The sequence below is a fragment of the Neovison vison genome, chromosome 3 (genome assembly GCF_020171115.1).
Source record: "Neovison vison isolate M4711 chromosome 3, ASM_NN_V1, whole genome shotgun sequence".
Lineage (NCBI taxonomy): Eukaryota > Metazoa > Chordata > Mammalia > Carnivora > Mustelidae > Neogale > Neogale vison.
This window is the reverse complement of record NC_058093.1, coordinates 83,172,487-83,187,405: the sequence shown is the minus strand read 5'-3', so window position 1 is coordinate 83,187,405 and position 14,919 is coordinate 83,172,487. Positions and strand designations below refer to the sequence as shown.

Here is a 14,919-nt window from a genome sequence, read left to right as displayed (position 1 = left end):
TTTTCCATTGATTTCTTTGCCAATTTGTCCTTTCTGTAGTGCCAGCATTTTAATGGGTATTTTTCCATATGACCTTGTCTATTTCTATTTCCCTCTTGAGGAAAAATTTACATTGTTACTTTTGTTAAAATTACATTAAAACGGGTGCCTGGGTGGCTCAGTGGTTTAAAGCCTCCGCCTTCGACTCAGGTCATGATCCCAGAGTCCTGGGATTGAGCCCCACATCAGGCTCTCTGCTCAGCCAGGAGTCTGCTTCCCTTCCTCTCTCTCTGCTTCTCTGCCTAATTGTGATCTCTGTCAAATAAATAAATAAATAAATAAATAACTCTTAATAGATTCAGTCAGAATCTTGCAGAAAGCTTGCTAAAACATAGTTTGTGGGGCCTCACCTTCAGAGTTTTTAATTCACTGAGTTTGAGTTGAGGCTTGGAATTTGTGTATCTAAAAATTCAAAGGGTGATGTTGATGCTGCTGGTCTGGGACACTCTACTTTTTTTCTACTTTTGTGAAGTAAAAATGTATTCATTTTAAGATAGTTGTTATCCTTCCAATATTCATTCTAACAGCAAGGTATGTTATTCCATTTATGTTCCATTTTCTTAGTAGAGTTTCAGTGTTTTCTTTATATTGATACAACTTATTGTTTTAAATTTATTCCTTTGCAGTTTCTTTTTTGTTGCATTGTAATAAAAGTTAGTTTAGGGGCACCTGGGTGGCTCAGTGGGTTAAAGCCTCTGCCTTTGGCTCAGGTCATGATCCCAGGGTCCTGGGATCAAGCCCGACATCTGGCTCTCTGCTCAGCGGGGAGCCTGCTTCGCTTCCTCTCTTCTCTGCCTGCCTCGCTGCCTACTTGTGATATCTGTCAAATAAATAAATAAAATCTTTTAAAAAAAAAGAGAGAGTACTAAAAACATAAAGTTAAAAAAAGGTTAGTATATAATTATTTAATAATTATTTGGCAATTTGTGAATTATTATTTTAAATATTTATGGTTAGCAAGTCTTCCTTGTTCAACTTATTACAATGGAAGTGGGAATAATATTAGGTTACTTTCTGAGAATTTGGAGGAAATATTAGGGAAAGAGAAGAAGGTGAGCTTTTTTTTTTTTTAAAGATTTTATTTATTTATTTGACAGAAATCACAATAGGCAGAGAGGCAGGCAAAGAGAGAGGGGGAAGTAGGCTCCCCGCTGAGCAGAGAGCCCAATGTGGGGCTCGATCCCAGGACCCTGGGATCATGACCTGAGCCGAAGGTAGAGGCTTTAACCCACTGAGCCACCCAGGCGCCCCGAGGAAGGTGAGCTTTGGTAAGAAAATGTTACTAAAACTTTTTCCACTCATGGCTTAAAAAATGTTTCCTTCATGTGATTCTAGGGCTGGAAAAATTAGTTGGAATAATTAGTTTTTCTAAAGTATAGAAAAACCTCTGAAAACTTGCAGGCTTCACTAACATGTATGAGGAATTACTAATATCAAAGATGGGTTACATTCAGATAGCTTGAATTTTGGTTATATATGTAAATTTAGAGGCCAAAGGACATTCCTAGGAAGGGTGAAAGTGTAAATTGCAAGGGCAAAGGGTGAAGGACTGAATGAAGACTAACGAAAAGATACTCTAACTTTTATAGAAAGTAAGCACCTTTCCGAACCATAGCATATGCCCCTATGTTTTATTGCCTAGACTGAGGATATCTGAAGACTACTTTTAAGAGCTGAAAGATAAATTTTAAAAATTCAGCCTAAATATTTCTGCAAATACTATAATCCAAATTAGTATTTCCCAATCAGCCTAGTATCCTTTTCCCTCTCCTTCTATTGGTAAAAAAAAAAAATAAAAAAAAATGGAGAACACGTGTTCTCCACCCTGTTCTCCAATAGTAGGAACATACTATGCTATAGGTGAGAATTTTCTTATTTACTGTGGTATGCAGAATACAAGTTCCCCAAAGATGCCTATGTTCTGCTCTCCAGAACCTGTGAGTATGTTATCTTACACAGCAAAGGGGAATTAAGGTTACAGATAAGGTCAAAGTTGCTAATCAGCTAACCTTAAAAGAGGGAGAGTGTTCTAGATTATACAGGTGGGCCCAGTGTAATTACAGGGGTTCTTTAAGATTTTATTTATTTTTTTGACAGACAGAAATCACAAGTAGGCAGAGAGGCAGATAGAGAGAGAGGGGGCAGCAGGCTCCCTACTGAGCAGAAAGCCCGATGCAGGCCTCGATCCCAGGACCCTGTTATGACCTAAGCCGAAGGCAGAGGCTTTAAACCACTGAGCCACCCAGGCGCCCAATTACAGGGGTTCTTAAAAGAGCAAGAGGAGTGCAGGAAAGAAGGTGAAATATATTTCATGTGATAAAGACTCATTCTGCTCTTGTGGCTTTAAAAATGGAGGAAAGGAACCATAAGCCAAGGAAGATGTGCCATCTCAAGAATCTGGAAAAGGAAGGTTCCCCCAAAGAGCCCATAGAAAGGAATGCAGCTATGCCCAGCCTTAACTCAGTGAGACCTATACAAGGTTACTTGACCCTATACAACAACAAGGTAATAAAAAGCGTTGTTTTAAACTATAAATTTATGATAATTTGGTAACAAATAGGAAATTAATGCAGTTATTAAACTATTATGACAGAGTACTCACAAATACTGATGCTTCCTCTTTTTTTCTTAAATTGTTAGCATTTGACCAAATATCTAAAAGGTTAACTTTTTTTCCCCAATTAACAGCAAAATTTTTAGAAGTTGAATATCTCAGAGTTCATTTAGGGCAATACTTATCCGGAAATCTGGTCTATCTGCAAAGTGACTAAGGACCTCATTGGCATATCACCCTGGAAAACAGCTGAGTCAGAATTAAGATTAAGAGCTTTGGAGTTGGAGGCTCAGAGACCTAAAATCTCTGCTAGGACTGAATATGTGACATTGGATAAGTTATTTACTCTCTCCTCTTTTTCCTTATACTAGAACTTAAGTCGTAAGGTTATGGTGAGGATTACGTGAGAGGATATATGTATAGCACTTAGCATGGTTCTAGCCCATAGGCAAAAAAAATCATAAAATGAAGACACAGATTCTCAAAAAAAAAAAAAAAGAAAAAAAATTCATAGTGCCTTTCATCATAAAAGCAAAAAGATCTAAATAACTCAACTGTTCCCAAAGGCATAAATACAGCAATTGACATTCATAATGGCATTCATAAATTATCAAGTATAAGGTTTTTTAACAATTTTTTAAAAGATCTTTAAAATATGTAAGTGTTGGTGTTTAAAGTGGCAAGATTTTTGTAACTCAAAAACTTATTCATGTGGAATTTACATCAAGAGTGTCATATGAACAAAACATTTATAAGGTATATTTTTACTAGGACTCAAACCTTAGCTCCTCCACTTTTTGTTCATCTATAACATATGAGACACTTCATCTTTAGCTAAGTTTTCTTCTATAAAATTTGGATAATAGAAGAGCTACTTGGTAATGTGGTTGGGAAGAGTAGCGATAGTACATTTGAAGCACCCCCTTGAATATACCTATAAGTGATTGTTCAATATGTGGTGGTTATTCGTCATTGTTATTTTGTGCTCCTCTAAAACTGCATTGACTAAAGTCAGTAGTAACCTAATTATGAAATACTCTGGGTCTTTCTCTTCCTTTATTATAGTTTGTCTTACACTGGATACTACTGAACCTCTTAAAATTCTCTCCTTTCTCCTTTTCTGGTGGTGTTCTTACCCTTTTTTTTTCCAGGTTTTTTTTTTTTATTTTATTTATTTATTTGACAGACAGAGATCACAAGTAGGCAGAGAGGCAGGCAGAGAGAGAGGAAGGAAAACGGGCTCTCCACTGAGCAGAGAGCCCAATGCGAGGCTCGATCCCAGGACCCTGGGATCATGACCTGAGCCAAAGGCAGAGGCTTTAACCCACTGAGCCACCCAGGTGCCCCTTTTGCTTATTCTTCTTCCTTTGCCCAAACCTTAAATATTGGTGTTTCCCAATTTCTATAGCTTTTTAAAATTTTCTTTTTCCCATGCACATTGTTTATGAGTATGATAATGCTTCTTATACTAGCTGAAACCTTTTCCCTGAGCACCAGTTGTATTGCTCAGAGACCTCTTTCTTTTTTAAAGTGAGAGAAAGGAATGCATTTTATTTACGAGTTTGCTTCATTTATAGCCTTAAGTATTTATATGGTATGTAGGTATGCATTTGTATTGTGACTTTAACCCAAAAACATTAATTAGGTGGGTCTTTTCCAAATCTTTAATCTCTACTAATCTGTTGGTTGAAAAGTGGTACATGTAACTGTGATGGGCATGTCTTTAGAATTAAACACATTTGTAAGTTTCTTAACCATTTACTTATTTTTCTGTGCACTACTTTATATCCTTTGTTCCTTTGCTTCTTTCTTTACTCCATCCTTCCTTCCTCCTTCCCTTCTTCCCTCCGTCCCTCCCTTCCTCCCTTTCTTTCCTCCTTTCTTCCTTTTTTTAAATTTCAAGTTAGGTAACATAGAGTGTAGCTCTGCTTTCAAGAACAGAATCCAGTTATTCATCAGCTACATACAACACCGAGTTCACATTCAAACAAGTGTCCTCCATAATGTCCATCACCCATCTTGCCCATTTTCCCACCCACCTCCCCTTCAGCAACTGTCAACTTCTTCTCTACATTTAAGAGTCTCTTGTGGTTTGCCTCCCTCTCTGTTTTTATCTTATTTTATTTTTCCTTCCCTTCCTCTTTGTTTATCTGTTTTTCTTAAATTGCACATATGAGTGAAATCACATAGTATTTGTCATTCTCTGACTGACTTATTTCACATAATGCCCTCTAGTTCCATCCATATCATTGCAAGTGGCAAGATTTCATTCATTCTGATCCCAAGTAGTATTCCATTGTACATATACCACATCTTCATTATCCATTCATTGTTAATGGACATCTGGGCTCTTTCCATAATTTGGCTATTGTTGATAGTACTGCTATAAACTTGGGGTGCATGTGCCCCTTCAAATCAGAATTTTTGTATCCTTTGGATAAATAACTAATACAATTTCTGGGTCATAGGGTAGCTCTCATTTTAACTTTCTGTGGAAAATCCATACTGTTTTCCAGAGTGGATGCACCAGTTTGCCTTTTTACCAATAGTACAAGAAGGTTCCCCTTTCTCTGCACCCTCACAAACACCTGTTGTTTCTGAGTTGTTAATTTTAACCAATCTGACAGGTATGAAGTAGTATCTCATTTTGGTTTTAATTTGTATTTCTCTGATGATGCGAGATGTTGAGTCTCTTTTCATGTGTCTGTTAGCCATCTGAATGTCTTTTTTGGACAAGGTTCTATTCAAGTCTTCTTCCCATTTCTTAACTGGATTATTTGTTTTTTGGGGTGTTGAGTTTGGTAAGTTCTTTATAGATTTTGGATGCTAGCCCATTATCTGATATGTCATTTGCAAAAACCTTCTCCCATTCCATCGGTTGCCTTTTGGTTTTGTTGATTGTTTCCTTAAGTGTGCAAAAGCTTTTTGTCTTGATGAGGTCCTGATAGTTCATCTTTATTTTTGTTTCCCTTGCCTCCGGTGATATGTCTGGTAAGAAATTTTTATGGCCGAGGTCAAAGAGGTTGCTGCCTGTGTTCTTCTCTAGAATATTGATGGTTTCCTATGTCACAGTTAGGTCTTTCATCCATTTTTAATTTGTTTTTGTGTGTGGTGTAAGAAAGTAGTCTGGTGCCATTCTTCTGCATGTCACTGTCCAGTTTTTTCCAACACCATTTTTTGAAGACAGTGTCTTTTTTCCATTGGATAGTTTTTCCTGCTTTGTCGAAGATTAGTTGACCTTACACTTGTGGGTCCATTTCTGGTTTCTCTATTCTGTTCCTTTGATCTATATGTCTGTTCTGTGCCAATACCATACTGTCTTAATGACTGCAGATTTGTAATAGAGCTTGAAGTCCGGAATTGTGATGCCTCCAGCGTTTCTTTTCTTTTTCTACATCACTTTAGTTATTTAGAGTTTTGTCTGGTTCCATACAAATTTTATAGTTGTTCGTTCTAGCTCTATGAAAAATGCTGGTGTTATTTTTGATAGAGATTGCATTGAATATGTAGATTTCTTTGGGTGGAATAGACCATTTAACAATATTATTTTTTCTTCCAATCCATGACATGGAATGTTTTTCCATTCCTTTGTGCCTTCTTCAGTTTCTTTTATATGTGTTCTATAGTTTTCAGAGAACAGAACTTTTATTTCTTTGGTTAGGTTTATTTCTAGGTATCTTATGGTCTTTGATGTAATTGTAAATGGGATTGATTCCTTGATCTCTCTTTCTGCTGTTTTATTATAATTGGTGTATAGAAATGCAACAGATTTCTGAATGTCCATTTTATATCCTGTGACTTTGCTGAATTCATATATCAGTTCTAGCAATTTTGTTGGTGGAATCTTTCAGGTTTTCTACCTAAAGTATCATGTTGTCTGAGAAGAGTGAAAGTTTGACTACTTCTGTGCTAATTTGGGTGTTTTTTATTTCTTTTTGTTGTCTGATTACTGAGGCTAGGATTTTCAGGACTGTGTTGAACAATAATAGTAAGAGTGGACATCCCTATCATGTTCCTGACCTTAGGGGTAAAGTTCTCAGTTTTCCCCATTGAAGATCATATTAGCTCTTAGTCTTTTGTATACAGGCTTTATGATGGTGAGGTATGTTCTTCTATCCCTACATTCTTGAGGGTTTTTTTTGGGGAGGATGCTGTATTTTTTTCAAATGCTTTTCTGCGTCTGTTGAGAAGATCATATGATTCTTACCCTTTTATTAATGTGGTGTATTGTGTTGATTGACCTGCGGAAATTGAACCACCCCTGTAGCCCAGGAATAAATTGCACTTGATCTTGGTGAATAATCCTTTTAATTTACTGTTGAAATTGATTGGCTAGAATCTTGTTGAGAATTTTTGCACATGATCATTGGCAATATTGGTCTGTAATTCTTTTTAATGAGGTGTTTGTCTGGTTTTGCAATCAAGGTGATGCTGGCCTCATAGAATGAGTTTGGAAGTTTTCCTTCCTTTTCTACTTTTTTAAACAGCTTCAGAGGAATAGGTATTAATTCTTCTTTAAATGTTTGGTAGAATTCCACTGGGAAGTCGTCCAGCCCTGGACCTTGTGTTTTGGGTTATTTTTGATGATTGATTTAATTTCTTTGCTGGTTATGGGTCTGTTCAGATTTTCTGTTCCTTCCTATTTCAGTTTTGGTAGTTTATATATTTCCAGGAACTTACCCTTTTCTTCCAGATTTTTGGCATATAATTGCTTATAAGATTCTCCTATAATTATTTGAATTTCTTCATTGCTGGTTGTGGTCTCTCCTGTTTCATTTGTGATTTTACTTATTAGTGTCTTTTTTCTTTTCTTTTTGGTAAGTCTGGCCTAGGGATTTAACAATTGTGTTAATTCTTTCAAAGAACCAGCTCCTACTTTCATTGATGTGTCCCACTTTTTTTTTTTTTTACTTATATATCATTTATTTCTGCTCTAATCATAGTTATTTCCCTTCTTCTGCTGATTCTGGGCTTTATTTGCTGTTCTTTTTCCTGCTTCTTTAGGTGTAAGTTAAGGTTGTGTATTTGAGACTTTTCTTCTTGAGAAAGGCTTATATTGCTATAAAATTCCTTATAACTGCATTTGCTGCATCCCAAAAGTTTTGGACTGTTGTGTTTTCATTTTCTTTTGTGTCCAATTTTTTTTTACTTCTTTAATTTCCTGCTTAACCCATTCATTCTTTAGTAGGATGTTCTTTTACCTCCATATATTTGTGGTCCTTCTAAATTTTTTCTTGTGGTTGACTTCAAGTTTCATAGCACTGTAGTCTGAAAATATGTACGGTATGATCTCAGTCTTCTTGTGCTTGTTGAGGCCTGATTTGCGATCCAATATGTGCTCTCTTCTGGAGAATGTTCCATGTGCACTCAAAAAGAATATGTATTCTGCTGCTTTAGGATGAAATGCTCTGAATATGTCCCTTAAGTCCCTCTGGTCGTGTCTGTCATTCAGTCATTATTTCCTTGTTGATCTCCTAAGATGATCAGTCCATTGGTGTGAGTGAGGTGTCAAAGGCCCCTCCTACTATCATATTATTATCAGTGAGTTTCTTTAAGATTGTTACTAATTGATTTATGTATTTGGCTGCTCCCAAGTTGGAGGTATAAATATTTGTAACTGTTAGAGCTTGTTGGATAGACCTCTTTATTATAATACAGTACTCTTCTTCATCTCTTACTACAGTCTTTGGTTTAAAATCTAGTTTTTCTGATGTAAGTATGGCTATTCCAGCTTTCTTTTGATGTCCACTAGCATGATTCATTAGCATGGTGTCCATTAGCCTGTCCTCCACCCCCTCACTTTCAGTCTGGAGGTGTCAATTGGTCTAAAATGAGTCTCTTGTAAGCAGCATCTTGATGGGTTTTGTGGTTTTTTTTTTTTCTTTTTTAATCCATTCTGAAGCCGTGTGTATTTTGATTAGAGCATTGAGCCTGTTTACATTCAGAGTAATTATTGATAGATATGAATTTAGTGACATTGTATTACTTGTAAAATTGCTGTTCCTGTAGATTGTCTCTGTTCCTTTTAAAAATGGTTTTAAAAAGTTCCTGTCACTTTTGGTATCTATTTCCTGCTCTAAGAATCCCTTTTAGTATTACTTGCAGAGCTGGTTTAGTGTTCATGAACTCCTTTAGTTTTTGCTTATCTTGGAAACTCTATCTTTCCCTCCATTCTTAATGACAGCTTTTCTGCTTGGCTGTGTTATTTTTCCCATTCAGCGTGTTGAATATATCATTCTGCTTATTTCTGGTCTGCTATGTTTTTGTGGACAGGTCTGCAGCTAACCTTATGTGTCCACCCTTGTAGGTTAAGGACCTTTTGCCCCTAGCTACTTTCAGAATTCTCACTTTATCTTTTTTGTTTTGTGAGTTTCACTCTAATATATCTTGGTGTTGACCTGTTCTTTTTGGGTTTTGAGGGGAGTTCTCTGTGATTCTTGGACATAAATTCCTGTTTCCTTTCCCAGATTAGGGAAATTGTCAGCTATAATTTGTTGAAATAAACTTTCTGCCCCGTTTTCACACTTTCATTCTTCTGAGACTCCTGTGATACAGATAATATTGCACATTATTGAATCACTAAATTCCCCAAGTTTGTTTTCATGATGTTTTCTTTCCCTCTTCTTTTCAGCTTCATTATTTTCCATAATTTTAACTCTCTATCACCTATTTGATTCTCTGCTTCTTCCATCCTCATTGTGATTACATCCGGTTGGTTCTGCATCTCAGTTATAGCATTTTTATTTCAGCATGACTAGTTTTATCTCTGCAGTGAGGATTTCTCTGGTGTCTTCTATGCTGCTTTCAAGCCCAGCTAGTATTCTTATGACTGTCATTCTAAATTCTTGTTCAGATATATTGCTTATATCTGTTTTGAGAAATCCCCGGCTGTGATTTCTTCTGCTATTTCTTTTAGGGAGAATCCCTCTGTCTTGTCATTATGTCTAGGTTTCTGTCTTTTGCATGTCATGAAAGAATGTTATGTTTCCTGCTCCTGAGAGTAATACTGTATTAAGAAGGGGTCACACACTGTCCAGGGTCTTGCACTTCAGGAAGTGTTTCTGTTGTATGCTATGTGCACTCTGATGTTGTGTTTTGGCTGCCCTTTTCCACAGGTCAGTTTGCTCAGAGTTCCTCCTTGCTTGCAGTGGGAGGTGGTTGAACCTTTCACTAGGTGTGCTTTGATTTGTTAAGATAAGCCTAATTTTAAAAAAAATAAACTAAAAAACTAAATAAATAAACTAAAAAAAAAAAAAAAGGCTGATCCTACAAAGGAAAAAAAGAAACAAACCAACAAATGAACAGAAAACTATAAGCCTAATGCCAAAGGAAGAAGAAAATAAAGAATAAAGAAATAAAAGAATTCTTAAGAAAAGAAAACCTGGTCCTATTTCCACGAGAACTGAAGCTGATGCTTTAGAGCACTCTGTGATTAGTAGACCTGGTACATGTGGGGCAGCCTATGTTGTTCTGAGGGAGAGGCCCCTGTGCTGGTTCACAGTCAGACCTGCCTTGGGAAACATGCCCCTGCTGGGTGCACAAGGGCAGGGTTTGGTGTAAGGGACTCCAGCCTCCCCTGGAGGTGCTGTTTCTTTCTTAAGTCCAACCATGGTGGTGGGGAGAAGGGAATGTGTGGAAGATCATATCACCCCAACCTCTCAACCTGGGGGAAAACTCACAGCTGCTACTGTTTAGGGGGCCCTGATAAAAAAGTGAACAACTTATTCTCCTGTGTTCCAGGCTTTCATCATATCACTGTACCTCAACTTCCCTGTGCCTGGCCATCAGCACACCCTGTGCCACAGTTATATGTTTTATCTTTGTCCCATGGCTGGTATTGAAAACTCCAAATCTTAAAGGACCCAGCAAGATGTGGACCTGCTTCTCTCCCTAGGAGGAGACGCTTGCAGCTTGCCCAGCACCATTCTCTCCCATAAAAGTAGTCACACAGAGTGGAGTCTGTTGTGCCCCACAGTGGAAAGCTGTGACCAACATATCTGCCCTCTACACATGCTTCTGTCCCCTGCTGCTAAACAGCCACTCAGTGGCTCCTAGGGGGCCTTTTGTCCTCAGAAAAGCAAAATCCCTCTTCCACATGTACTCCAGGAGGGGGAGTGATTTCTTTCAGTGCCATTTAGGGGATCCCCTCACCCCAGAATATTGTGGGAACCCTATATGCTGTTCTTCCCCCTGCCCTCTCCCTCTCTCCCTGGCTTCACTCTAAAAAAATGGCTCCCTCCCTTTCCCAGCACCACAGCTTTTCTCTCTCCTAGTTCATAGCTCCAAACCTCACATGTGCCACTTTCTCTCCCTCCAGTTATGCAGATTATTTTCTTAATCCTCAAATCTGTTTCCTAGTTGTTCAAAATGATTTGATGTTGAGCTACTCTGTTTGAGGGATAAAGCAAACCCAGGGTCCCCCTGCTACTCTTCCAACTTTATTTTTCTTCTCAGTGACCTCTTCTAATTGAGCATATTTAAAAGTGCACATAATCATTTTCTGCATACTTTTTCCCCACTCTGTACCGATGTTGATGCTACTGTTAATTCACTTGTTCAATCATTTATTAAACATATATTGATTGCCTACTATGTTCTAGGCCCTGCGGGTACAGTAGTGAAGTAGACAAATTAACAAATATTTACCCCTCGGGGAACATATCTGTAGTGGAAAAGACAAAGCAAATAAATATGTTGTGTGTCTGATATAAATTCTGTGGGGGAAAATAGAGGAGGGAAGAGAACTAAGGAGAGCCAAGATGTGGATAGGGTTATAATTCTAAGTGGGATGCTTAGGGAAGTCATCACTATAAAGTTACCATTTGAGCAAAGACCTGAGGAGGTAAGGGAGCAAGCCATGGGGACATTTGGGGAATATTTTTCCAGGATGAACGAACAGCAGTTGCACATTGTGAAGCAAGAGTATGTCTGGTATTTTGGGAAAACTGAGGTAGGAGCAATAGGAGAGAGGTCAGAGAGAGAGAGTTTATAGGCAACCATGGTTGTGTTGTCCTACCTATTTTCTTAAAAATTGGTAACTATCCTTCACTACTTAATCTTTTTCCTTTTTTTCTTCCCTCTTTAACTCTGGTAAGTCACCAAGTTTTATTGATCCTAACCCTCTTCAGTTTAGACATTTATCTTTGGTCACCCAATTGATCTACTGCTAGCTGCACACTTCATATTCAGCACCCATTCAAGAGCTATTTTTCAAACAATGTCTGTATTGCAGGCCCTGCACTAGGTATTGTAGATACACAGGCCATCAAGCTTTCCCTTAGAAAATTCACAGTATCTGGAGAGAAAATCAACAGGCAGTTGGTCACGTGACAGTGAAGTAAGTGCTTTGAGAAGGGAAGTACAAGCAGACTAAGTACCACATGGTAGATGGGTAGCTCCAATTTATGAGGGTTAGTGCAAGCTTTCCGACAGAAATTATCTTCCTGTTAAGCTCTAAAAGATAGGTTGAAGAGTTAGACCCTCAAAATGAAAAGAAAGAATCTCCAAGCAAAGGGACCACTTGTACAAATGCCCAAAAAAGAGAACCGAATGTGGTTTACTGTTACCAGATAGAGGACAGAAGAGGATGACTCAAAATCAAGCTGGAGAAATACTAAGGAGCCAGATCATGTATGATATCTAGAGGCCCTTTTAGGGTATTTGGTTAATCCATCTGTTACCAAAATCATCAGTTTCAAACTTGAATATAATACATAGTTTATCTCCGAGAACTGAAACCCACCAATGATTCCTTACTGGCTTTATGCTGAATTCAAACTGTAACAGGGACACGTGAGGTTCTTTAATCTGCCTTTGCCTCTTCAGCCTTAGGTCCCACAGGCCCCACTCTTACTTTATACACCAGCAGTGCAGGACAGCTTATAATTACATGCCAGGAGGGAGAAGTCTCCAGGACCTACCAAATGCTTGGAATGCTCTTTGGCCCTTCCTAATCTCATGAATTCATTTTTATCTTTCAAAAATAATCTCAGAGGTCATCCTTTTTTTTTTTTTTTTAAGATTTATTTATTTGAGTTAGAGTGAGTGAGCCTGAGCAGAAGGGGTAGAAGGAGAGGGAGAGAAAAACTCAAGCAGACTCTTCACTTAGTGCAGAGTCTGACACAGGACTCCATCTGTCAACCCCAAGACCATGAGCTGACCTGAAAACAGGAGGTAGGTGTTCAACTGACTGTGCCACCCAGGTGCCCCTCAGAAGTCATCTTCTATAAGAATCTTCCCCAGAAAATTCAAATGAAGTTAATCCTTTACTCTTTATGTAAAGATCTTTTCATTGCAGTCGCTTTAATCTGTAACCGGTTGTTTATATATTAAACTTCTCCACTGGTTTGATCTCTTTGAGGATCTCTGTGTTTGGTTTTGTCTGTGTATCCTTAGCCTGACAGTTAGCCACACTTAAAAAGGCTCGGTTAATTTACACTAAAGAACAATGAGAATTTTCTATAGGAAAGAATGAACACTAATTTATAGCTCATTTACGTCACTCAATTGTGATAGAGCTCAGCACATCTTAGCAAAGGAATCACAGGAAGGAATCAAAGGAATTGAATCAAAGGAATCGAAGGAAGAATTTTTTTAATTCTTAAATTCAGTTTAGTTAGCATATACTGTATTACCATTTTTAGGAGTAGAATTTAATGATTCATCAGTTGCATATAACACCCAGTGCTCCATTATATCAGGTTATGTCCTTAATGCCCATCACCCAATTACCCCTTCCCCCCACCAACTTCCCATCCAGCAACCTTCAGTTTGTTTTCTAGAGTTCAGCATTTCTTATGGTTTGCCTCCTTCTCCATTTTCATCTTGTTTTATTTTTCCTTCCCTTCCCTTATGTTAATCTGTTTTGTTTCTTAGATTGCACATATGAGTGAAATCTTACAGTATTTGTCTTTCTCTGACTTATTTCACTTAGGATAATACACTGTTGTTCCATCCATTGCAAAAGGCAAGATTTCATTCTTTTTGATGGCTGAGTGATATTCCAGATAACACATACACCAACACATAACAAATCTTTATCCATTCATCTGTTGATGGACATCTGGGCTCTTTCCATATTTTGGCTATTGTAGGTATTGCTGCTACAAACACTGGGATGCAGGTGCTCCTTCAAACCACCATGTTTGTATCCTTTGGTTAAATACCTAGTAGTGCAATTTCTGGGTCATAGGGTAACTCTCTTTTTAAATTTTTGAGGAACCTCTATACTGTTTTCCGGAGTAGCTCTACCAGTTTGCATTCCCACCAACACTGTAAGAAGGTTCTCTTTTCTCTGCATCCTCACCAACATTTGTTGTTTCCTAAGTTGTTTATTTTAGCTATTCTGACTGGTGTGAGGTGGTATCTTGTGGTGGTCTTGATTTGTATTTCCCCATTGATGAGAAATGAGCATTTTTTCATGTGTCTGTTGGCCATTTGTATGTCTTCTTTGGAGAAACATTCATGTCTTCTGCCCATTTCTTGACTGGAATTTTTGTTTGTTGGGTTTGAGTTTGGTAGGTTCTTTATAGATTTTGGATACTAGCCCTTTATTTGATATGTCATTTGCAAATACCTTCTTCCATTCCATAGATTGCCTTTTAGTTTTGTTGACTATATCCTTTGCCATGCAAAAGCTTTTTATCTTGATGAAGTCCCAGTAGTTCATTTTTGCTTTTGTTTCTCTTGCCTTTGGAGATGTGTCAATCATCCAGAGTTTTGTCTTCTCTTAGTCTCTCAGTTCTCTCATCTGCTAAATGAGGATGATAATACCTATACCCTAAGATTTCAGTGATGATGAGATTTGGAACATATATGACATAAACTAGAAACTTAGTTAGATGTTAATGATCCGGTGAGATTTTTATGAGTTGGACAAAATTTTATTTTATCCCTTTCAGACCTGTAATCACTGTGATCACATTATTATAGATTGTCCCATTCACTAGTAATATGAGTCTAGGTATTATGGATTCTGAGCATCTGACTTATGAAGACATAACTAATGCTGTCTTTGTACTGTGCTCATGCTGTGTTCCTCTGGAGAGGAGGGCTTATTCCTTGAGCCTCCATGTTGCCTTTATGCCAGTTGACATTATCCATGACAAAAGGAAGACAGTTTCCCAGCCTCCAAACAAGGAACCTAGAAAATATTTTCTTATAAAAACTGTGCTATGAATTGGATTAATTCGTTATTAAGGTTTCCCCCCAAAGCTATTTTATTTTTAACATAAACAGTTGTGCATTTTTAAACATACAAATGTATTCACCATATTTTTTATTGAAAATTGGTCTTTTTATCAAGGGGATCCAGACTAGTTTATCAT

General features: G+C 37.6%; 1 long non-coding RNA gene across 1 annotated transcript in view; it reads left to right on the top strand.

Moving 5' to 3' along the window:
• The window catches only part of LOC122902676, a 215,727-nt gene that overhangs the window by 145,697 nt on the left and 55,111 nt on the right, over positions 1 to 14,919 (top strand). The gene's annotated exons all lie outside the window — the stretch shown is intronic.